The sequence below is a fragment of the Mesoplodon bidens genome (genome assembly GCF_964165515.1).
Source record: "Mesoplodon bidens genome assembly, chromosome: 13".
Classification (NCBI taxonomy): Eukaryota; Metazoa; Chordata; class Mammalia; order Artiodactyla; family Ziphiidae; genus Mesoplodon; species Mesoplodon bidens.
In genome coordinates, this window is record NC_138169.1 from 85,566,824 (window position 1) to 85,591,884 (window position 25,061).

Consider the following 25,061-nt stretch of genomic DNA (forward strand, 5'->3'; position numbering starts at 1 on the left):
TTTTCTACAGTTGAGTATATTTAAACAAACTGATTTAATCTTTATAAATTCATTATTTAAATCACATTAATGGAGAATTTAAAGGTTTGTTAAAAATGTTTCTCATGATTCTAAATAAAAAACAAGCATAACACATTCCATTGCTTCATGGGTTCTTGAAATGTCAGTTTTAAAACTTGCTGCACCTCATTTAAAATGGCTGGACCAGAGGGCCAGTAATTCGGCTTGTCCTGAACCACGTCACAGAAATGGGACCCAGCTGAGGCTTTAGCCACCATTCCTCTGATGCTGGAGAACATTTAAATGCTGTCTGTTGAGTATGGGCAGGAATTTGATATTTTTTTGCTATTAAGCTTGGTTTGTGCATGCCAGATTACATAGAATCTTTTGACATTTTGGATTTTGTGGGACCTAACTGGTGTATTTGGCAGACTTCTCAAGAACTAAATATACAAGAAGTTTATGATCCCCATTTATATTTTTAAAAGGGTGTTCATATTAGTCAATTAACAAGGCTGGTTAAAATGTATTGTAACCACTTCTGAGCAATGTAGCATCAGTTTTACCAAGCACCTAAATTATAAGATTACTCATTCACTGATCTATGTTCCTGCTGAATCTTTGAGACCTGCAACGCCTGGTTAATTATTCAGCTACCACCAGGCAAGAAAGGCAGGACAAAGGCTGAGGTCACTGAGTCTAGGAGACCCCAACCTTGGACTGTCTGGGTGCAGAGCCATGGTTTTCTGCCTCTAGGGGTCACGATGAGTGTCCCCAGCTTTCCCAGGTCCATCTGGGTTTTCTACCTGGCCCCAAGCCAGGTGCCTACCTGGGTGCTGCCGTGATCTGGAGTCAGAAGGGAAGTATTTTCAGGGCGGTTACACACATACAGGCGATAGAAATCTACCCGGTTATTGGCCAGGAGGCCAGGTAAAATTTTTAAATTTTCTCTATCTCCAATCTCTTTGTCTTCCATTTCCAACTCATCTCTGTACTTCAGGGGTCCAGTGGAGTGCGCTGCACACAGTAGGCGCTCAATATTGCATGCTAACATCCTCCTCTTGGCTCCGCAGCTGCATTTTTGGGCTTTCCCTGGCCTGGACTTCTATCTTCATGCTCTGTGCCTCACATCGTTCCTAGTTGAAACTGTCCTGGGAGCAGCTAGCACTGGGAAAAAGCACATGAAACACGTCATGCTGAGGTGCCGTCGACTGATAACAGCACCTGTGTATCCTCCCAGGCAGCACTTGTCTGCACAGGGGCCACAAACCAGCAGCCGTGAGCCCCATACAGCTGCCTTCGGTGTGTTTCATGTGGCCTTCACGTTGTTCCACGCACTTCTGAATTGGATGCCAGCATCGCAAAATCAGCAGACCTCACCCCAGTGATTTCTCTTGAGCAGTCGCAAGACCGGGTAACACCGATCTGCGGTTCCTGCAGGGTGGCAGCCAGCTGAGCTGAGGAGAGGTTGTGCTGAGCATAGTGCCTGGCCCATAATATGTGCTCAATAAGTTTCTTAGACGCGGACTAAGAAGGAAGCTCACGAATAATACAGTTGTACTTGGCTTCTCACTTCTACTGATAAGTTACTGTCACTTAAAAAACAAGCCCCAGGCTTCCCTGGTGGCGCAGTGGTTGAGAGTCCGTCTGCCGACGCAGGGGACGCGGGTTCGTGCCCCGGTCCCGGAAGATCCCACATGCCATGGAACAGCTGGGCCCGTGAGCCATGGCCGCTGAGCCTGCGCGTCCAGAGCCTGTGCTCTGCAACAGGAGAGGCCACAACAGTGAGAAGCCCGCGTACCACACACACACACACAAAAAGCCCCCGAACAAATACCACTTTATGATAGGTCCAAATGATTTTTAAATACTATACTATTTTAAATATCTAGTGATATATGTATTCAATGCCATCTAGCTATTATTTTTAAATTTTGTTTCAAGTTTGAATACTAACAACATGTAATAGATAAACAGTTAAATAATGAGTTGCGGACTTATGTAAGATGAAATAAAATATTTGTTTCAGTGGTAATGTACCTATGGTTAAATCTAGCATAATTATATTATCTATCTGTAATACCACTGCTGTTCATGACAAGCAGCAAACTTAAACCAAGGCCTAATACCTGCACATATCATTTCTGCTCTTCCACTGATCAGCTCTGTAACATCTGCATTCTATATTGCAGGCCGCTTAACTGGTAAGAAAGATAATCTCCCTCTTTACTATATCAAAACAACTTTCCTCTTTGGGAAGCAAGCTCTGGGAGGCCGAGGCTGGCTTGGGGGTGTTCTTTGTTCAGCTGTCCAAAGGCTCAATCAGTCAATGAAATACAGAGCCAGAAATACAGATTTTCTGAAGCAATGTGTTCTTTTTCTTTCCAGCATGATGTGGAAGAGAACGGATTAATGACTATAATTTCTTAACAGTTACGATAAGTAAATACATGCTTCTGAGCTTTCTTCAACTAGGTAGATGGAAGAGAAAAAAAAATTGTCACTACGTGGAAAAATTTTATTTAAAAAATCATTCTAGTGTAATTCCTTATTGAGAATGAAAAAAGATGTCAGAGAAATTATGCCTTTGACTATAATAGAAAATATGAAGTTTTACATCATCTCACCTCCCACATTGAAATTCACCAAAACAGCATTCAAAGAGAACTTAGATTTAAAATTCTAGCGTGGGTGGTTAAGTGTTCCTAGCCTACTCTCGTTGTTATTGTAGGTAGGCACGTGAGTGTAGTGGCAGAAAATGTTAACTTAAAGGAAATTAGAACTTTAGATGACACTGTTAAAGTAAATAAGTCATCAAGAATGGTTAGTCACCAAAAATGACCAATGCTTCCTTTCAAATTTTAAATAATTATAGTCAAATAAAGGCAGCTATCTAAATTTTATTTAAAACCCCACTTGAAAAACTGGAAGGCAGACTTCAGGGCTCCTACATCAGTACAGAGTGAGGGGAAGAGGTTCCAGAAAGGACAGCCGCAGAGGGGAAGCAGCACCTTCTGCACGCTCTGCCTAAGTCTCTGGATGACCTCTGAGCCATGCCCGTGTGAGGCGGACGAAAGCCTCCTGGCTAAGGCTGAGGGCACTGAATGTGACTTCAGCTGCTACCATGACAGGAGAGACAAAGTTAAGGAGTAGCAGTACAGCCAGAACAACCGCCTGTTAAAACAGTAACGACAACACCAACCTCTTCAGAAGAATAGAAGTGAATTCAGAGTCTCTACATTACTCAAATATCTAGGATACAACCAAAATTACTGGGCATTTAGGAAAAAGGGAAACATGACTCACAATCAAGAGAAAAGAGCAAATTAATGAAGATTAACCCCAAGATGATTCATACGCTGGAATTAGCAGACAAATATGTCAAAGCAGCTATTATAATTTTGCTCAAAGACACAGTGGAAAATATGCCTTTAGTAAATGAACCAATAGGGAATCTCAGCAGAGAAACAGAAATGGGAAGACAGAACAAAATAGAAGTTTTAGAACTAAAAGACACAATATCTGAATTAAGAACAAAAAAATCACTAGCTGCTTTTAACAGATGATTGGAGATGACAGAAGAAAGAATCAGGGAACACAGAGAACAGATCAATAAAAATCCAATCTGAAGGTCTGAGAGGAAAAAAAAAGAATGAAACCAAAACAAAAAAGGACAGAGCCTCAGTGAGTTATGTATAATATCAAGAGGTGTAATATATATTTAATTGAAATTCAAAAAGAGAGAATGGTGAAAAGTAACAGTATTTGGAGAAATAACGGTCCCAAATTTTCCAAACTTGGTGAAATACATAAATTTACAAGTGTTCAAAGTTCAGAAAACCCCAAATAGTATAAATATGAAGAAAATCATGCCTAGGCACATCACAATCAGATTGCTGAAAGCCAAAAATACAGAGAAAATTTTGCAAGTAGCCTGAGAAAAATGACAAATTACATATAGGGAAACATAAGAGGGAGAAAAACATCTGAATGACCTCTGCTCATCAGGAAAAAATGGAGGCCAGAAGTAATGGAAAGACATCATCCTTGGCAAACGTGTCTTAAAGAAGCTCCAAAGGAGCTTTATTACATATCTATACATATATATATATATAATATATATATAAAGGATATGCATATATATTATATATAAATTTTCCTAGTAAGACACAGAAAAACAAATTTTTCCTATACTCTTGGATTCTCTTGAGCATTGCATAACACGTAGTAGGTGCTTAATAAACCACAGCTATCACTGCTGTTAGTATTATCTAATGGAACACAGTCTTTTAAATGTTTTAATGAGAGTAACAGTATTACACAATATTACTGTGGATTAGAAATTTTAGAAACTCTTCTATTAACAGAATGACAAAAGATGGGAACTTTACCCTAAATGACTAACTTTATAACGAGGAAGTCAGGTTGACTTCCTTAAGGTCACTGTATGATGCAAAGGTCCTGTCTCAGTAAAATACTGGATGGGGAACTGAAAAATAAACTCAGAAGAAAAATAAACTCGCTGCTCAAAGCAAGAAGATGAAATGTTAACTCAGTTCCCAGGGTAAGAAAGGTAGCATGATCCATCTCCTACAAATCAACACAATGCCTCTTCAACATGGAAAGCGGTACTCTTAAGTGTTGAGAAATTCATCGCCTTCTCATCCAAGACTAACACTCTTGAACTAGCTATTCATTAAAAGATGCAAGGTGGACTGGAAAAGGCTGACTCTGGAGTTTGAAAAGTGAGTTCCACCTTTACTAGCTGTGTGATCTTGGAACAGTTATTTGACTCTTCTAAATTACAACTTCCTGTTGTGGGTGACGGACATGAGAATTCATGTGGATTACAGGAAAAATTCGACCGGATAATGTCTATGAAAAGTACTCTGTAAACCAGTATTTAAAACGTGATTATCACCTGAATATTCTGACTTAAATAGCGTTGAGCTGGGACTGAGAGATGGGTCTGGTTTAGAAAGCCTACCATCATTATTATAGGGCCATCCTTTAAAAACTCCGTTTACCTAAAATTATACAAATCCAATTATTCAAGAGCTTTCCCTATACCTACAAGATAAAGTCAAAACTGCTGAGCAAGCGGTGCCTCAAGCTGATCGCAAGTGGGAGGTCGGCGCTCATCTCTATATAGGTGTCCGTCAGAGCACTATGCAAGCCGCGGTCTTCCTTCCTGGATCTCGAGTTTCCGGGGAAGGGCTGTAAGCTTCAGGTCCGCGGATGCTCCGGCAAGAGGGGCAGGCGGCGGCAGGGACGGCCACGCTTCGGTCGTGCCTTACTTTCTTCCTAGCGATTCTTGCGCTGCGTCGCTACCGTTATGAAAACGGCCCGGCGGGGGCTTTTTAAACACCTAGCGCGTTCTCGGCTTGTATTGCCAAACTGGCCGACCACCACACTCGGCTGCTCTGCCTCCCCTGTAGTATCGGAACTCGGCTCGTGGCTCCCTGCGGCCCGTGACTCCGAGGATCCTTTCTTGGAATCCACCGACAGATTGTCCTCAACATCTGGGGTTGCGCACGCGCCTAGCCCAGCAGAGAAACCCTGTCCCCGTAGACGGGCGCCTAGAAGCGCCGGGCACCGTTCGGACCCCGGAAGGCCCAGGGCAGCGACCGCTCGCCCCGCGTCGCCCTCGGGGTTCTCTACGGCGGGCAGGCGGGGGACTGGGTGGGGTGAGGAGGCATGGGAAGGAAGGGGCGGACTGTCCAGAGGAATCCGCTTGGGGACTCTCCGCAAACCCCACTTGGCCCTCCGGCTCAGACACCGCCACCCTTCCAGCCGGAACGCGTCTCCCCTTCTTTAGATTGACTTCTTCGGCTTTCCGTTTTCCTCTCTTGGGGAGGGGCGGGACTTCCGGTTCCATCTCCTAGCAACTTCCGGCGAGAGCTGACAGACCAAAAAAAAAAAACAAGAGGCACATAGGTGCCCCGGCCAGTCGGGACAGAAGAAGGGAACTTGATGTGGATTTTACTAATCCAGTTCCAGGATCCTGGTTTTTGGTCATGGTGTCCGGCGCGCAGTCCACGAAGGAGTCGTCCTGAGGGCTGCCGGAAGTCGCTCAGCGGAGACACAGGAAGTCCCTCCTCTTCCTCCCAGAGGGAAGACGGTGAGCCGGAGGAGTCAGTCAGAGGGGCGAGCAGGAGCGATTCCGTCGGCAAACAGGTAAGTTATTCTCTGGCCGGGGCGGGGGGTTTGGAGGCGGGGACCGTCCAGCGTCAGCGCGGGGCCTGGGGGCGGTGGCTTGAGGGCCCAGGCCCGGGCGGTTGGGCGCCGGGAGCCCCGCCAGGGCCCTTCGCTCTTCCTCCTCCCCCCTTCCCCCCGCCTCCGCCCCTCCCCGCTCGCCGGTCCCTCCCGACGCCGCCCAGACTCACCCGACACACGCCCGCCGCCCGCGCGGCCTCGCGGCTGCCCGGGCTCCGCGCCGCCAGCCGCTGCTCGCCCCGCGGCCCGACTCACACGGGCCCGGCTGTCAGGGCGGAGGCGGCAATCCCGCGCGCCCCTGCCCGCGGTCGGACGCTTCTCACAGCCAGGCTTCCCCCAGCCAGGCTTCCCCCGAGTGAAACGCACACGCCGAGCTGCCGCGTGTCGGTTTCCTCCGGCTGCCCGCCCCCTCCCGGTCTCCCGGAGCCGCGCCGCTGCCACCAGCGTCGGCTTCCGTTTAGGACGCCGGGCGGGCAGCGGTCTGGAGCGCTGGTGCCCGAGAGCGGCACGACTGGAAGGGAGGGTCCTGGCCGCTCGGGTTCAGCCGCTCCGCCCTGGACGGAGACCCCAGGTTGCCGCACACCACTTTTTGCAGCAGCGGGTACCCCTCTTCCCATCTAGCGGGCACGTCCTGTGTGTTCTTGTCCGCTCTCTGGGGACCAGTCTGGTGGAGGCGGGTGGCAGGAGGGGCTGACCCCTGTCGGCTGCGTCGAGGTGGGAATAGCTTGTTTATTTTCAAGGGAGAATTCTGGAGTGGGATATCTTGGCAGGGTTGGCATCCAGGGACACACGAGTAGGATTTCTTTATTTTATAGGTAACCATAGCCCTAATGGTGACTGAGGTATAACGTTACAGCTCGTGCCCGTGGAACTAATTACAGTGTGCACCTGTTCTGCGGTGAGGTGTTAGTCCAGCTGGAACACCGTACAGGGAAGGACGCTGATTATCTATTGACTAGAACATCATTAGGAGAGCTAGCTCATTTGATATATACGCTGTATACTTTATTTAGCACAGCAGTTTGTAGAGCAGGAATTAACCCCTTTCCACCAACTGAGACCCAGATTAAATAACTTGACCAAAGTTAACGTCCGGATTCAAATCTCAAATGTTTGTTATTCATTCTTCAAGTTTGCTACATGTGAAATTACTAACTCCTAGTGTCACGTCTGGAAAACACTAAGTCGGGGACTTCCTGGTGGTCCAGTGGGTAAGACTCTGCGCTCCCAATGCAGGGGACCCCGGGTTTGATCCCTGGTCCGGGAACTAGATACCGCATGCATGCTGCAACTAAGAAGCTGACAAGACGCAACTAAGAAGCTGGCATGCTGCAACGAATGATCCCTAGTGCTGCAACGAAGAAACAAACAAACAAAACCCGCTAAGGCAAGGCTCTGTAGTAGCTAATGTCTTCTAGCACGATGTGTAAGACAGTTGTGATGATTGCTGATAGCGCAGTTGCTATTGGTGCCTTTAAAAAAAAAACCTGTTATTTTGGAATAATTTCAGATTTACACGAAAGCTGCAAGATAGGACAGAGTTCCACTGGTGTTTAACAAAGCAAAGTGGCTCCACTTAATAATCACTGGTTCCTGCTTCATGCCAGACACCATTTTAGTCCAGGAGAGAGTAACATATTGCCCTAGATGACTTCAAGGTCCGTTGGAGGAGACAGATACATAAACAAATGTAATACCTTTTGCCAAGTGCTGAAATGGAGATATGGGAGCACAGAGGAAATGATCACTGCTGGGGTAGGAGTGGTGAGAGCTTGCAGGATATATTTGAGTGGAGATCTTAAGGGTTAATGGGTATTCACTTGATGGATGGGACATTTTCCCCAACATTCATTCTAACTAGGTTTGTTTTATTAGAGGATAACTCTCTTTTATAAAACAGACTCTTCTATTGATTCACCTCCCTCTCTCACAGCCCCTCTAAGAGGAGATTTGTTTCACAGGTATCACAGGTTGCGAGAAGCATCCCAGTTTATAAATCCATGAACAGGAGGATAAATGAAAGCTGTGTAGCAGTGGCAATATCTAGATCTATACATTTTAAAATTCTTTGATTTTCTTGCTTGTAAATACTTCCTGTGGTTCGATCACAGTCATTATGAGAGGTCATGGAGCACAATTCTGCACTGTAACTTGGCGTGTTAGATCCCTACACCAGAGGGGACATTTGAGTGTCTTAGCTCTTGCTGCTATAACAAAATACCACAGCCTGGGTAGCTGAAACAACAAACGTTTATTTATCACAGCTCTGGAGGTTGAGAAGTCCAAGATCAAGCTGCCTATTCCTGCTGAGGGAATCTTCCTGGCTTGCGGATAGCCACCTTCTTGCTCTGTTGTCACGTGGCAGAGAGCGAGAGAACTCTGGTCTCTCTTCCTTTTGCAAGGACACTGATCCCATCTTGGGGGCCTCACCCTCATGACCTCAGGTAAACCTACCTTCCAGAGGCCCTGTCTCTAAATACTGTCACACTGGGGAGTAGGGCTTCACCATACGAATTTGGGCTGGGGGCTGGGGGCGGGAATTATAATTCAGTCTGTAGCGTAGGTTTCTTGGAAGTTTTGTTATTATGTGGAATTCCTCCAAAATAGACTTGATACAGAACTGAATAGGAAACTGTAAAATTAGAGTTTATATGGCTTTCACTAAAGCAAAGTTAACGCTGTTTTGTTTAAAATAATAAGAAATATGATTCAGAGACCAGTTGATGAAAGGGAGAAATTTTAATTGTTTCATTTTGACGAAAGAGAAATATGTGAAATGCTGTGGTTCTCTTTTCACTTTTAGGCCTCATAGAGTTGTCCCATTTTAGAGGGCATAAGGACTGTGGCAGTGATCTATTTTCATTCTCTCATTGTCTGATGAGAGGGCTGAGAGCCCCCCAGAAGCTAATTGACAAACATGTCTCAGAAACTAGTGGCAGAACAGGATTAGAATCAGGCTCCCTGATTTATAGGCTAGTCTTTCTGCTCTTTGAAGCATCAGTAGTTCTCAAATTTAAGGTGCATCAGAGTCACCTGGGGGGCTTGTGAAAACACAGATGCTGGGCATCACCCAGGGGCTCTGGTTTGGCAGGTCTGCGCTGGGACTGGGGTTTTGCACTCCTGACAGGTGCCTGGGTGATGTTGAAGCTGCTGGCTCTGAGGCCACACTTCGGGAGCCCTGGCCTCACGTGGTGTTGCCTTTGATCTCTCAGAGGAGAGTGAGTAAACCTCTGCAGGTTTTATCCGCCTGACCTTTTCCCTGGTATTCAGAGAATCAGGTTTTTAAATTTTGTATCACAAACAGTAATGCATAAACAACATACGATTAGGTGAAAAATAAAAAAGGTCTGGAAATGGAGTATTTCTCAGAGTCATTTTGGCATATTCAAGGGTAATTTTTGGAGACAATTCTAGTGGTCAGAGCCACTTACTGTTGAAGGGGCTACACATGAGCTGTGAGAGCCCCGAATCTTACCAACATTCACACTGAAAAGGGTGTCCAGGTTGATTGCTAGGTTGTATGGGAGTAAAAAGTTACTTCCAGCTTTGTTCTTCTATGCTTTTCTGTGTTTTTTTGTGTACTAAAATGTTCTTTTCTTACCTATCAAAATCTTATCGGGCCCAAGCACAGATTACATGCCTGTAGTAGATACTGAAGAAATGTAAGTTGACTTAAATTAAAAAAGAGTAAGGGGGAAAGTAAGGTAGGGCATTTACCTGGAAGGTTACTCTGCTCTCTAGATGATCCCAGTCTTGGGCTTTTATTGAATAATTGCCATTTATTCCAGTTTACGCCTTAGTTGCAATTATTAGAATTTTTTTAAGCATAGTTATTGGAGGAGGTAGCTAGCATATTTTTATGTTAGAGTGAATGAACGATCCCCATACCTTTTTATCTTGCATCTTAAATGATTTTTAAAAACTTTTTACTTTGAAATAATTTTGGAATTACAAAAAATTTTCAAAAATAGTCCAGAGAGTTCTATATATCGTCTAACCAGGTCTCTTTGTTAACACATTATGTAACCGTAGTGCAGTTACCAAAACCGGGCAGTTGATACAGTTAATCTAAAGACTTGATTTGAGTTTCACCACTGATGTCCTTTTTCTGGTTCAGCATCCAATCCAGTATCCCACATTGCATTTAGTTATCATGCCTCTATAGTCTCTTTTCAATCTGTGACAGTTCCTTTTAGGTTTATATTCCATGACCTTGATACTTCTGAGGAGTACTGGTCAGTTATTTTGTAGAATGTTAGTGGGTTTGAATTTGTGTCATGTTCTTTCAGGATTAAATTGAGGGTTAGGTATTTTTGGCAAGAATACCACAGCGGTGAAGTTCGCCTTCAGTGCATCGTATTGGAATGCACGTGATGTAGATATATTTTATCAGTGGTGAATGTTAACTTTGACCTCTTGGTTGAGGTGATGTCTGACATCTTTCTGTGCTCTAAGATTAAACATTTTCTCTTTGTAATTAATGGCCCTCCTGATTTGCCTGATTTTGGTGCAAAAGTTTAAAATAAGTGAACATCTAATGTCAGAATCCTTTGAACCTGACCCTAACTGGGGAATACTTCTTATCTTGGGAGTCTTCAGTACTATTTGTTAGACTCAAACATAGCTGGAAAGGGTAGAGGTTTCACTGCTGGAAGAACAGCTCAAGAACTTGTACTTGATCTCGGGCAGTATTCGTCTTGAATTGGCAACAGTGGAAGCTGTTTGTCCGAATTGTTTTGCTTTGGTTCTGTGACCTGTCTCACATGTGTCTTCCAGTGCACGACTTTCCATAATTGTGCCGCATTTCTTAAGAATTTTCCCTGGAGCATTTAGAAGATGGATGCATTTCAGTTCATCACCAGGCAGTTGCTCCTGGTATCCCGCTGGTTACCCACTTGCTAGCCCATGGAGCTGGGGCACGTGTTCCTTGCTAATGGAGTTGCTGGCTATATTACACATATAAATTATCTCTGTTTCTGAAATGCGTGTGCCTTTAATACCCCAGCCGGAGTCAGTTGGAAGATACAAACCTGGTCTGTCTCCCCGCAGTGCCTGTAAGCTCCTTGGAGGCAGGGGACAGACCCCTCGTTCTGTTTACTCAGTAACTTGCTTGGTACCTAGCGCATAGAGGCACTCAGTAAATATTTATGAGTAAATGAATGTTGTATGTGCATCTTGTTAAGTGTTTTTATAAGCTACCGGAATACTGTGACCATTTCCCCCTGTCAGTACAGCTCTGTAATCTGCACAGTATTCCAGTCTGTGGATGTGCCACAGCAGCTTCATCTTTAACCAGTACCTCATTGCTGGATACTAGGTTGTTCCAGTTTTTTCTAGTGCAAAGAGTTCCTTGGTGCATATCCTTAAACACATATTTTGTCTGGTTATTTCTTTAAGGTAAATTCTGTAAAGAGTCACTGATAGCTCAAAGAAGATACACATTTTAAGGTTTCTGATATATAAATTGTAAAGTTACCCTCTTGAAAGGTTGTACAGATTTATATCCTAACCAGTACTATTGAGAATGCACATTTTCCCACATTTTCCCCAATGCTTTTTTTTTTTTTTTAAGAATAATCCAACATTTTTTTAGTATTTTTAAAGATGCTTCTTGGAGTGTGGTGAGTGGAGATGATATTCTGACTAATTTGCTAAAACTTTCCAAGTTTTCATGTTGAAAATTTCCAGTTTTTTGTTTTCCTCAATGAGAGAGCAGAATAAACCTCAACAAAACAGTGATTAACATCTAACCAATATTTCACTTGGGGCACTTATTGTGTATAGTTATTGTTGGCTGTTTCTGTGGCCCTTACCAAACAGGAAACTTCTTAGCAGCGGGATACATTTCTAATTCACATTATTCACCAAAATCAACTACAGGTCAATTAAAGGCTTATATATAGAAGGCAAAACTGTGAAACTTTTAGAAGACAATGTAGGGCAATAGCTGTATTACTCTGTTAGAGGGAAAAGGTTCTTAAATTATAGAAGGTGCAAACCATAAAAGAAAGGATTGATGTGTTTGACAACCTTGATAGTGACAACTTTAGTTTATTAAAAGAAACCATCAAGAAAGTGAACAGACAAGTCACAAGTGAGAATAGATCTTTTAGTACATGTTACTGATAAAAGTTTAGTGTCCAGAAAGGTGAACAACTGCAAATCTATAAGAACAATAGACAAATGGGCAAAGGACCTGAATAGGCATTTCACAGAAGAGGAAACGTGAATGCAGAGATGCTAACTTCATCAGTAATTAGAGAACTGCAAATCAGGACCAGCATGGTATATAGTTTCATACACGCTAATTTGGCAACAGTGTAAAAATCTGACAATATCTGCTTTTCAGGGAGGTAGGAAGCATTCTAGTGAATGCTAAGAGGGAGTGTAAATTGGTACAATAACTTTGGAATTAACTAGTAAGGTTAAAGAGGCGTGTAACCTTTGACCCAGTAATTCCACTCCTATGTCTTTATCCTAGAGTGTTGCTTCTGTGTTGTGTTCCCATCATCTCCTGGGAAGTTGTTAGAAACGCACATTTTGGGGACCCACCCTAGACCTACTGAATCAGAAACTTTGGGGATGGGCCAGCTTTCTGTTTTAGCAAGCCCTCCAGGTGATTTGATGCATGCTACAATGGGCAAACCACTGCCCCAGAGAAACTTGGGTCCATGAATGACTGGAGACATGTACAGGAATGCTCACCCTTGCGCTGTTTGTAAAAGATAAACCTTGGAAGCCACGCCTATCACAGGAGAATGAATAAATTGTATTATATTCCTGTAGTGAAGTACTGTGCAGTTGTGAAACCCAATGGACTTCAGTCACATGCATCACCAAGGATTAGTATCAGGAACATTAACTTGAGGGAAAAAAAGCTACTTGCAGAAGAATGCATCTAGTATTTTTCCCTTTTTCTTTTTTAAGTTTAGAAACATGCAAAACAATTGCGTATTGTTAGGAATACAGGTATGGCAAAGTAGTAAAGAAAATAGGTAAATTACAAACAAAATACAAGTTAATGGGTAGCTCTGTAACAAGAGGGAAGGTGATAGGCACACCAAGAGGGACTTCAAAGACAAGGATTTAATTTCCTTAAACTGTGGTCTGTACTCAGATTTTTGTTATATTATGCTTGATATCTTTGTCCACATTAAAATTATTTTTATATCTACCCAATATTTTAAAAACAAACTTTCCTTTTTGCAGTGTCCGTCTACACAGGGACTATTCAGTTTGTATGAAAAAAATAATGATGGGGGTGACGTGGTCAAGATACATTCCTGTTGGACTGTGATGTAACGGTACTCTCTGGAGTAGAGATGTCAGGGAGAAGACTGGTTTCGAGGGTAAGGAGTGTTAACACTTGCTGAGCGCTCACTGTGCAGGCACACTCTGTGCTGAGTTTACACTCATTAGCTGAGGATTGAGCCACCCAGTGAACCTGGGGTCGGGGGGGTGGTCAAGATCACTACCGCCCCGTGTCACAGAGGCGGGGAGGTCCTGTGGGCACACGGGGAGGAGGTGGAGGAAGTCTCTGCCTCTGTTAGAGAAGGTTGGAGGAAGACAGTCGTAGACAAAGCAGAGTTGTGTCCCAGAGTGTTGTGAGTTACAGAAAAAAAGGCCAAGTCAAAGTAGGAATGGGAGTAGAGAGCAGGACTGGTGAAGGGTGTATTCACCCCCATTTTCCAAGTTACTTGATTTTGCTAGGTTTGTTTTTAAACCAGTGTACATGACTTTATTATTCTAGTAAATGGCAAGTCTGGAAAGCAGAAAAAGTAATTGTATTTTGTTGTTCGTTCTAAGGATTGCATCTTCCAGTTCATTAGGAAGTGTTAGTACCATGCCATAGGATTTAGGAAATCATACTTCTTTGCTTAGGTTGCTAAAAAGGGCACTTTTGGGAAATCCACCTTTGCCTATTTTTTTTTTCCTAACCTTTGATAAAATTTTTTGGAGTATCATATGTATCCCATATTATGAGGACTATTTTTAAATAAACATTACTTATGCCATAAACCTTTTTAAGCCATCGTGGTATGACAGTCGTTCCTTGAAATGAGCAAGTATAGGAAAAATAAAAAGACGGTTATAGAAGCCCTAAGTCAAGTTACACGTCCTATGGAACCAAATAGTTGTACTATTTTTGTTTGATATTCGAGTGCTAAATTTGTCTAAAGCAGAACTGTCAAGCATTTGTAATTATGTAATGTCATGCTTTCTAACAGAGCCAGCCCCTCACTAAGAAGTTGGCAGCCCGTGAGAGTCCTTCCATAGCAGGATGTCTGCATTTCAGACACATATAGTGCTTGTCGCAGATCCCTGGTGGGCAAACGTAGAAAGTAGGCTTCTTCAAATGGGTTTTAGGTACTTCAGCTCTTCTAGTTTCAGCTGTATTTTGCTAAAGCTAGATAATCTCAGTCTTAGTGTTTTTCAGTGTGTTTGATGTTCATACGTTTGTTTTCTCTTATATGCTATACTTTTTACTTTTTATTAAAAAACAAAATAGTTTTAAATAAAAAGGTAATAAGACGGCTCCTTGGGAAAAGACATTGCTTAACACAGTTGGAGTAGTACCAGGTTACATCATCCAATGTAACCAAAGCCTAGCTTGCTTGTCAGTTACTAAATATAATGGAAACTTTGTGTTTTAAACCTAGAACAAGCAACAAACCACTTCTTTCCAAGGGTACAATTCATTTGTGAATTATTGTGAATTAGGGATCAAAATTTGATATATAATTATTGGATCAGTTATTAAAGAATGGGGAATCACAGTTATACGAGTGCATAAAATTATAAAACTGTTAGAATTTAAACTAAGGTGTAATGTACGTTTAAAAATAGCCTAGAAAACTTAGATCATTCAGAGAGTGGTAGTAGAAATTATAGTCTTTCAGAAAATGAGATCAAATGATTTTCATTAAGAATCTTCAGGGTCCATAATCTGGTTTCCTGTAGGGGTAGTGTTTAAAGCCCTAGGGTTTCAGGGTGGTAGACTGAGACAGTGTTTGCTGAAAGTCACATTCAGAATACTGTTGTATTCTGAATGCAGTTGTTATGTGGGCAAATGAGTTCGGAATCTGGTGTGATGGCCCTGTTGAGTGCAGTGCATTTTTCTCCTTCCTGATTGACCTTTCTCCCTCCCCCTTTTTTTCCCTCTCCTCCTCTGCACCTCATCTCTGTCTGGTAAGTGTATGCTAACTATATATTAGTTTTTTTTTTGAGGTTAGGAGGGACTTGTATCCAGTGCCTCCCAAATCTGGCTCATCAGAATCAAACAGGGAGCTCTTTAGAACTACAGGCTTTTGTCCCCACCCCCGACTTTCTGAATCAGAATCTGTCCACGTGTAGGTCCAAGGGATTCATGTTTTGATGATTAGCTACATTTGTCAAATGACTGATATTGTGTATAATTCCCTTGTTTTACAAATGTGGAAGTGGTAGCTCTTAGTATGCTCTTCCAGGGGCAGCTGCATTTCTCAAAACAGGTCTTGGTAAGTCTTATAAAGATTAAAAGCCTTCATGAATGGTAGAATGACACGTAGTGTGATCATTTTTGGATTGGTGTGTGGCAGAGCTGGCTAGCTGTCCACCTAACTCAGTTCTTCCCTTCCACAAGGGACGGTTGCACAACTCTAGGTGACGTTTTTCAGATTTCTTTGCAGTGACGCAGGAATGAGTGGAAGTGGTAGGTGCCACGTTTGAGCCAAGGCTTTTAAGAAGCAAATACCCTGCCTCTTGCATGCTTGCTTTCGTCTTCTGTCAGCTGGATGCAGAGAATGAGGAAGCTCTGAGTCAGAGCATCAAGTTGGAAAGAGCCAGGATTTCTGAATCAGCTGGGAGCCGACTGCCTGCAGACCTGGAACACCTGCCTTGGGAGTTTACAGGAGCGAGATAGGAACTTGTGTTTGAGCCATTTTCAAGTCCACTTATTATAGCAGTTATGGAATTAGGGCATGAACTTCTTGTTAGGGTGATTCTAGCCACTGTACCCACATCTGAAGGAAAGGCAGTTTATGAATATGTAGAAAATTAGTATTCTGCAGTGTTTCTTCTCCACATATATAATTCTCTTATCTATTCCTCAGACTGCAGAAGCATAATGTTACAGAGTTAGGACATTTTATTAGGCCGCAGTGTTTTCTTAAAGGTATAATCTGAGGTAGCCAGTACTCGTGTGAAAATTAATAAGTGAAGACTTGCGATGCCAGCTATGAAGGGTTGCCTGCCATGGGGAAGGGAGGGATTTTCAGAACACTCTTATTTACAGACGAATTTAGAGCTGAGAATTCTTATCTATTTTTATTGACTTCTTAGAATTTATACAAAAATTAGTAAATAAATAAGGTATGAATGTAGAGTTTTCCACACTTTAGTCATTTATTTACTCCTTCATTGTTTTTGCTATATTTTACTCCACAGTATTTTACCTCACTTTTTATTTTTTAAATTTAGCCTTGTCATAAGACGTAATGTATGTGGAGTCATAGGTTGGTATGTTATTTTTTTCCCCTAATATTCATGCTAATAATACACACTTATTTAAAAGTCCTTACTTGTGGTACATAACTTTAGTTTAAATGCCAGTAGTGTATTTCTGTCATACTTGGGAAATACTGTTCACATGATGAATACTATTTTAGTGTCTTCAGTGCTTAATCCATAACATTCTTATTGATTGATTGATTGATTGATTGCCACGCTGAGTGGCTTGCGGGATCTCAGTTCCCCAGCCAGGGATTGAACCCGGGCCAGGGCAGTGAAACTGCCAAATCCTAACTGCTGGACCACCAGGGAACTCCCCATAACATTCTAGTAGAAGTAAATGCAGTCACCTGGAAACTAGCAGACCAGCTATGTCTAGCGGGACTCTGGGTACAGTGTTTTCCTATTCACACTATAGACTGTTATCAGTACTCTCTTTGCTACTGGAAATAGTCATTAGCGTCCTTAAACTAATCACATTAGAGAGCCAATTCCAGAAACCTCAGTTCCAATTCAAGGGAAAATCCTATTCCTCTAGAACCACTCTCAGTATCAAAATCTGTATCAGTCAGGATTCTCTAGAGAATCAATAGGATGTATACAAATATATATAAGAGGAGATTTTTTTATAGGAGTTGGCTAATGCGGATATGGAGGCCTAGAAGTCCCACATTCTTCTTTCTTCAGGCTCGAGAAGCAGGAAAGCTGGTGATATAATTCAGTCTGAGTTTGATGGCTCAAAAACCGGGAATGCTGATGTCTGAGGGCAGGAGAAAGTGGACGTCCCAACTCAAGGGAAAACAGCAAATTTGACCTTCCTCCACCTCTCTATCGTCTTGTTCTATTCAGGCCCTCAACAAATTGGGTGTTGCCAACCCACACTGGTGAGGGCGGATATTTTTTATTCAGTCTACCATTCAAATGCTTATCCCTTCCGGAAACACCCTCACAGATGGACCCGGAAATAATATTTTACTGGCTGTCTGTGCGTGCCTTAGCCTCACACATACAGTTAACCATCACAGTACTTCTGGTCAGCCGACCTAGCATGCCCTTAGTGGCACGTTTTCCTGCCACCATAGGATCCAGTCTGAGAACACGTAGCACGTTTCGTTGTCATGTCTCCTTAGCCTCCTTTACTCTGGAACATTTCCATAGTCTGTCTTTGTCTTTTATGACATTGACATTTGTGAAGAATGCAGGCCTCCCACATTTTTTTTTTTTTGTCTTCAAATAAAACATTCCTCACTCTGTGTTGTGTGCTGTTTCCTCTTAGTTAGCTGCAGGTTCGGCATTCTCAGCTGCAGTGACGCACAGGCGTCCTGTCCTCCTCAGGGTGTTGTATCTGCAGGCATCGCGTGTCCGCCTTCATTGAGGATGTTAATTTGATCACCCCTGGCAAGGAGTAGCTCAGTTATCCACCGTGTAATTACTGACTTTTTTTTCTTCCCTTGTAGCAGATAAGCAGTTTGTAGGGAGATGGTTTAATGCCATTCAAACATTTTGCACATCACAATTGCCCCCCTAGAATTGGCACCCATGGATAGTTCTTGCCCGATACAGTCTCTGTCAGTATGATTTTCTATCCCCTCACTCCCTCCACATTTACCAGTGGGCCCTCAGCATTCTGCTGTAACCTTTGCCCTGTCAGCCCGTCCACTTGTGTGTCAAATCAGGCACTCTGTCTCTCTCCCTCTCTCCCAGACATCAGTATGGACTTCTTCATACCTGCTTTTAATGGTTTACTGGCACAAACAACTGTGGCGCTCATGTTGTTCCAGATTTAGTCAGTAGGCGCCTCTTCAAGCTCACTCCTGTGTCTTTGTCCCAATATTTTCTAAAAGCATTTCTCTCCACTTCGTGACATGATAAGATTCTTCAGGCTCATGGTGTACTGACCCTGCCCCCGGCCTAGAATCTGCCTTTCCTTGAGGAGCTGGCTTCTGTTTAGTGAGGAGGTGTCGGAGGCCGAGATGTGGGTGCCAGCTGTGCTTGTTACTGGTCCTCCTCGTCCTCTCTTGAGTTTAGTGGGCAGTCCGATGGCCGTAGGGATATTTCTTGGTGTCCCTGGGTGTTTGACCAAAATTAGACCCCAAACATCTCTGAGTTTTACAAGTCACCCCTTAAATTTACTTTTATTTGTAAGATTTTGATTCTCAGTTTAGTCTTAGAACCACAATCATAAATGTATTTCTGCCTGAGGGCTTGCTCTTCCCTTCTTGAGAGGAGTTATCATTTTCCGTTACTTACATGTGTAGAGACTTTTTTTTTTTTTTTTTTTTTTTTTCGGTAGGCGGGCCTCTCACTGTTGTGGCCTCTCCCCTTGCAGAGCACAGGCTCCGGACGCGCAGGCTCAGCAGCCATGGCCCACGGGCCCAGCCGCTCCGCGGCATGTGGGATCTTCCCAGACCGGGGCACGAACCCGTGTCCCCTGCATCGGCAGGCGGACTCTCAACCACTGCGCCACCAGGGAAGCCCTGTAGAGACTTTTTAAAGCTTCCCCCTTAGTTTCCCCCCCCCCCAAAGTAATATATCTAGGAAAGAGTATAGGAAAAAGCCAGGAAGAAGAAGAAAAAATTACCTATAATTTCATCACCCAGAGGAAAATAAAAACTATTAACCTTATTAGATAATTGGACTTGGTTAGAACTATATCCATTTTTAAAATTTAATACTGAAGTTTTCCCTTTTCTAAGTATACTTTCTTAACACTCATATCTTTGATACCTAATAATTTATATTCCAAAAATCTTGAGGCTTGATAGTTTTATATCATGTGTTAGCTTATCGACATTTGGAATTAGTGTTTTCCAGATTTCTTCCAAAATTAGTAGTCTTAGTCTATTTTCCTTGCCGTTCTTTGATTAGCCATGGTATTAATCCATCTCTTCAGTGGACCTGAGGAATCTGTTTAAGCAAGAACAGTGTGGAACGTGTCTTTAGCTGTTTTTTTGTTATTTTTCCTCCATTTTTACGTTTTAGAAATAGTCTTTTTCTTCGTATTATTCCTGCTGGAATGAAAAACAGATCCATTCTTTTTTCTACTGGTTGAGTGTTCAACATTTTTTTTATTGTCAGTGAGGGATTTTCTCATGGAATTTAGAAACCTCAGTCCTCTCTCACTTTGCAGATGAGGAAACTGAGGCTCAGAAAAGTTAACTGATGGGCTTCCCTGGTGGCGCAGTGGTTGGGAGTCCGCCTGCGAATGCAGGGGACACGGGTTCGTGCCCCGGTCCGGGAAGATCCCACATGCTGCGAAGCGGCTGGGCCCGTGAGCCTCCGCTGAGCCTGCGCGTCCGGAGCCTGTGCTCTGCAGCGGGAGAGGCCACAACAGTGAGAGGCCCTCGTACCGCCCAAAAAAAAAAAAAGTTAACTGTTTTCTATGTGTCCTGCAGTGTATTGTTGGAATAGTTGGGCCTCCTTACTTGTACATTAATGTTCCTTTTCACTAGTGTTTAACATTTTCAGTGTAAATGCACTGTGTTTCTTTAATTTTTTTCTCCCCGTTCTCTTCCCTTCCTCAGCATTCGTATGCTTTGTGCTTCATTTTCTTGCCTTTTGAAAAAGACGAAAGGAAAATTGAAGGAAAGTATACTAACTTTTATTATGCGATGCTTTTTTTTATGGCTGCATTATAAATTCTTGAAAATAAAGGGTCTAATGGAAATACTTAATGAGAAAGCAGGGGCTCTATCACATGTACCTCCTCCCCCCCCCCTTTTAGTGAATAGACTGTTTAAACTAAATTAAGTAAAGGATATAAATTCTGTTGTTTCAGTTTTAATATTTCATGACTGATTTTATAGATGAAATTATGTTTTACAATAAATAGGAAGAAGAATTTATATAGCCTGTTCTATTTGATGTGAAACAGCAAATCCCATTTCTCTGTAGCTGTAAAGAAAATTCATTATAATGTCTTTAGTTGCAAGAGATGGTCTCATTGTGATTAGCTACACTGATAATAAAACAACCTTTTCACATGGCATAAGTAACAAACGATCCTATGTGTCTGCTTTCAATGGCATTGACTTTTTTCATTTTCTACTTTACTCATAGAATCTTCATTCTTTTTATTATTTTTCTATTCCAATAAGAATTTCCTTTCTTAAAAAAATCAAAACAATTAGAAATACTAACAAAACATTGATTTTAAAAATACTTTTTGAAAGGAGATATATTAAATACCACAAAAGGTACATTTGTCAGAGATGGTTGATATAAGATAGTCATAAAATTAACTTTATTACGGGATCAATTAATGTATTTGGAAAATAGTACTTGAAGTGTAGGAAGATTTTAAAAAAAGAAGTAGCCAGGTAAGAAGGCTGAGCTAACTTTACAGTTTATTTTTGTCCTGTGATTTGTTGTTTTTTATTTGTATTAATACATCTTCAGAAGTAGTGTTGGAAAGGTGGCAATCTTTGATGAAGGGATGATGACCTACTTATTCTGTTATGGTTACCATGGTTTGATCCCTTTTAGTATGAATTTTTCGTGCTTGTTTTAGCTGTCACTTAGGCACTAAAGAAATATTCTAATTTTTAACTTGCACACAGAATCAAATTGGATATTTTAAATAGACCATGGGTACCCCTGGAATAGAAACAATATTCTATTCTGACTTGAGTGAGAATTTTTTTTCTCCATCTGATAGTTTTACTTTACTCTGACCATTTGGGCTTAGGAGCACATAGTTCTAGCCTGCTTGTCTTCGGTGCGTCCTTGGACTGGCTGGGGAAGGTTTTGGTTTTTTTTTTTTTTTTTTTGCGATACGTGGGCCTCTCACTGCTGTGGCCTCTCCCGTTGTGGAGCACAGGCTCCGGATGCTCAGGCTCAGTGGCCATGGCTCACGGGCCCAGCCGCTCCGCAGCATGTGGGATCCTCCCGGACCCAGGCACGAACCCGCGTCCCCTGCATCGGCAGGCGGACCCTCAACCACTGCACCACCAGGGAAGCCCGGGAAGGTTCTTTTTAGGATCAAGCTGGACATGGCATGTGGGATGCTTTGGAGGTCAAGCTTAACCAGGTACAGGTCCTGTGACTGGAGACCCCTACATCTTCTGAGCTTGGATGCCTCCTGCCAGGGGAAGGTGTGGGAGTTACACAGTCTGGGGACCAGGATTGCGGCCTGTTCAGCCCCGATGACCTGCGGCTGTCCATGGGTTTACTGCATGGGCCGCCTCCTCAGGTTTGGGGAATGTTAGGTTGTAGGCTGCTGCCAACCCGACTCTAGCTGGAAAGGAACTCATGGCTACCGTTAGCTCTGAGGCAGGTCGCTTGCTATCAATGAATGTGGGGGCCTATTAGAAGGAAAAGCCTCCTCCAAAATGAGCAGGTCTTTCAGAAATATTAAGACTTTTCTTTTATTCCATGCAAATCTAAATTTAAAATTCTACCTCATCTCTTTAAGAACTCTTGATTTTATTACACCACTTTTTCACTGTAAGCTGTATCAGATCTGATTTTGGTAGTGGGAGAGGCATCAATGTAAATGTCAGTTTCTTAAGTTCTAAAATCTTACGGAAGTTTGATAGGAATTCTGCCCTCTGTATGCATTTCGGAGTATACTTCACTTAACATTTATTAAAGGTTGGAGCATATAGGAAAGGAAATTATGTATAAACTACATATAAAGGAGGGGTGAACTTGAGCCGGTCTGTTCCTGACAAGGTGTAAAGGGAGAGAACGGGCATTATATTAGTAGTCCAGTGCTATATAACAAATTACATCAAAACATGGGGCTTCAAGCCAGTTTCTGCGGTCAGGGATTTGGGAGTGGGCTCACCTGGGTGACTGTGCGCCAGGTCTCTTGTGGGCCGCTGTACCTGAAGTGCCTGAAGGCTCGCCTGGGGCTGGAGGAGCTGCTCCCTCGTCACTGTCAGCAGAGTTCCTCTGGCTCTTGGTAGTGAAGCTTCAGTCCCTCGCCACCTCCTGGAGCCCCCCTTGTAGGCTGCAGGGGTGCCCTCCCGCTTCCCCAGACAGGGTGCGGCAAGGGAAGGGGGAAGGCCTGAAGCATGGTGGAGCACCCTCACTCCCGCTATTTCTGTCCCTTCTAGGCAGGCCATCAGGCCAGCCCACACCAAGGTGAGCGCGAGCCCCACCCTTTACCGGGAGCGCCAGAGAATTCTGTGGACTCATTTTGAACCACCACAGGCATTTTCCTGGGTCGGGAGAAGCACAGGTTCACACACATAGCTGAGGAGAGCATTGCAGCCAGTTCTCGGGACAGTGAGGAGGTGGGCTTTAGTGGACCCAGAATTCACGTGCTAGTCCCATTGCAGATAAACCACAACGATATTACGCATCCATTTGTGGTAGATTGCCTCCAGTCTAATCTAGTAAATGGTTTTTAGGGTGTTACATTATACTCTTTTGTCATGGAAGAAATTATTCGACTTGTGAGCATTTTCATAGAAAGGTGCTTTTTTTGGGGGGGGGGTAGGATCAGATGCTTTGTTTTGTGGTCTCTGTTAGGCATTGATGCTTCTGATGGGAGAGTTTGGTGAGAGGAGGATTACATAAAGTAAAGTACCCTTTTAATTACCCTTATGTTATGCACTTGGTGTTTGTAACGACAATTGATGCTTCAGAGTTTCTCATTAGCAGCCTCTCCATAGGGGTGTGGTGGAACTGTATTAAGTTAGTGATAGTATAATGGTAAGAGACGTATTTTCAATAAAAAGTCCAGTTGAAATGGTAGGTTAAGAAAGAGGTCTGAGTAGTCCACTAATTCCCCTTTATTCTCGTCTCAGCTGTCGCCACTGCACATCATAAAAGGCTCGTAGGGCGTTTTACCTGCCCTACCTTGACCTCCCAGGCCCAAAGGGAAAGGGCGAAGACCATCGGGAGTTTCTGTATATGCCTGTGTGTGCACACCTGCCCTGCCACACACGTGTCCCCTGCTGTGATTTTACTCTTGGCCTGGTGCCAACGCGTGCCAACTTCACAGCGTTTGCATCAGGAATTTGGGTCAGTCCAGGAGGGATGAGGACGAGCTGGCCTGGGGTGCAGGCGGGGAGAGCTGGTCTCCTGTGTGGGTGGCCTTGTCCTACTCCTGGCGAGCCTGTCCCTGCGTGTGTGAGAGAGCTCAGCCTCGCTTACATACACTCAGCAGGAAAGAGGAACGGGGTGAAGAGAGACATGCAGGCGAGAGGTGGAACGAAAGGGGAGAATTTCATCCGTGCTGCCCGCAGTAAGGTTAGCATATGAAATGGTCGAATAGCTGGTATGTTTCTCTACTAGTTCCTGGAATACTTTCCTAAAAATGCTGAAAAAAACTTCCTGTGAGAAATGGCCACCAGGTGTCATCAGAATGCTGCTATTGATTTGTTTTATTATTGTTCTTTTTTTTTAATTTTTGAATTTTATTTTATTTATTTTTTTATACAGCAGGTCCTTATTAGTCATCAGCTTTATACACATCAGTGTCCACATGTCAGTCCCAACTGCCCAGTTCATCCCACCACCACCACCATCCCCCACCACTATCCCCTGTTGGTGTCCATACGTTTGTTCTCTACATCTGTGTCTCAATTTCTGCCCTGCAAACCGGTTCATCTGTACCATTTTTCTAGGTTCTTATTATTCTTAAAAAGTATATGCATGTTTTGATTTCTTTCTTGCACTTCTTTTCTTTTCTTTTTGAACTGTAGCAGAGACTATTTCAGTTAGAGCAGGAACTTTCTTTTGAGCCATTTTCTTGGTGAGCTAATAATCTTTTATAGGTAAAATTGAAGATCACTATATAAAACTTATTTATTTATTTATTTTTAGTTGAGGAACCAGCTACTAGTTGAGAATTTGGATGAGAGTAAAGACTATAAATGGAATTGCGTATTTGAAAAGCTTTGGCACAGTGAGGGTGTGTGCTGAATGGTCATTGATGAATTTGTGTAGGAACCGTATGCTTTAAGGAGATTTGGTTTAATCATACATCTCATTATTTTAGTCTAAATACCTACTAAGTCTTCTGAATTTTGAAACCTTGCTGTGGGAAGAAATCAGAGACTCACTGGCTTCTCCAATGGGTACAAGTACCAGGACTTTGAGAAAGAACAGGGATTCTGCCTTACTTACTTTGAGTGCTGACAGTGAGTCCCGTGCCTGTTCTGTTGTTTTGCTTTGTTCACAGAATTAAAGGTGCTTTCTGGTACATGGTAGGCTTTCCATAAATGTTGAGTGAATGAATTAAACCTGCCTCCAGAAAAGAGTCCTTGAACTTTCCCAGTTTCCTTCATACTGAAAAATGAATCTTCATGAAGCAGTGCTGTGTTTTGGTGACCCCCCACTGACACTACTGAATAAGTCCCAGTTCTTAATTCGGAGCCTCCTATGATGTGGTGTTGGTCATCTGC

The 25,061-nt window shown here is 43.0% G+C and overlaps 1 protein-coding gene across 1 annotated transcript in view; it reads left to right on the forward strand.

The window, feature by feature from the left end:
• The first annotated feature begins 6,106 nt into the window (after positions 1-6,106).
• The window catches only part of ZNF407 (zinc finger protein 407), a 418,812-nt gene continuing 399,857 nt past the window's right edge, over positions 6,107-25,061 (forward strand). The window contains exon 1 of the mRNA XM_081251875.1: positions 6,107-6,177. The gene's annotated coding sequence lies outside the window, so the exon portion shown is untranslated. The remainder of the gene's footprint in view (positions 6,178-25,061) is intronic.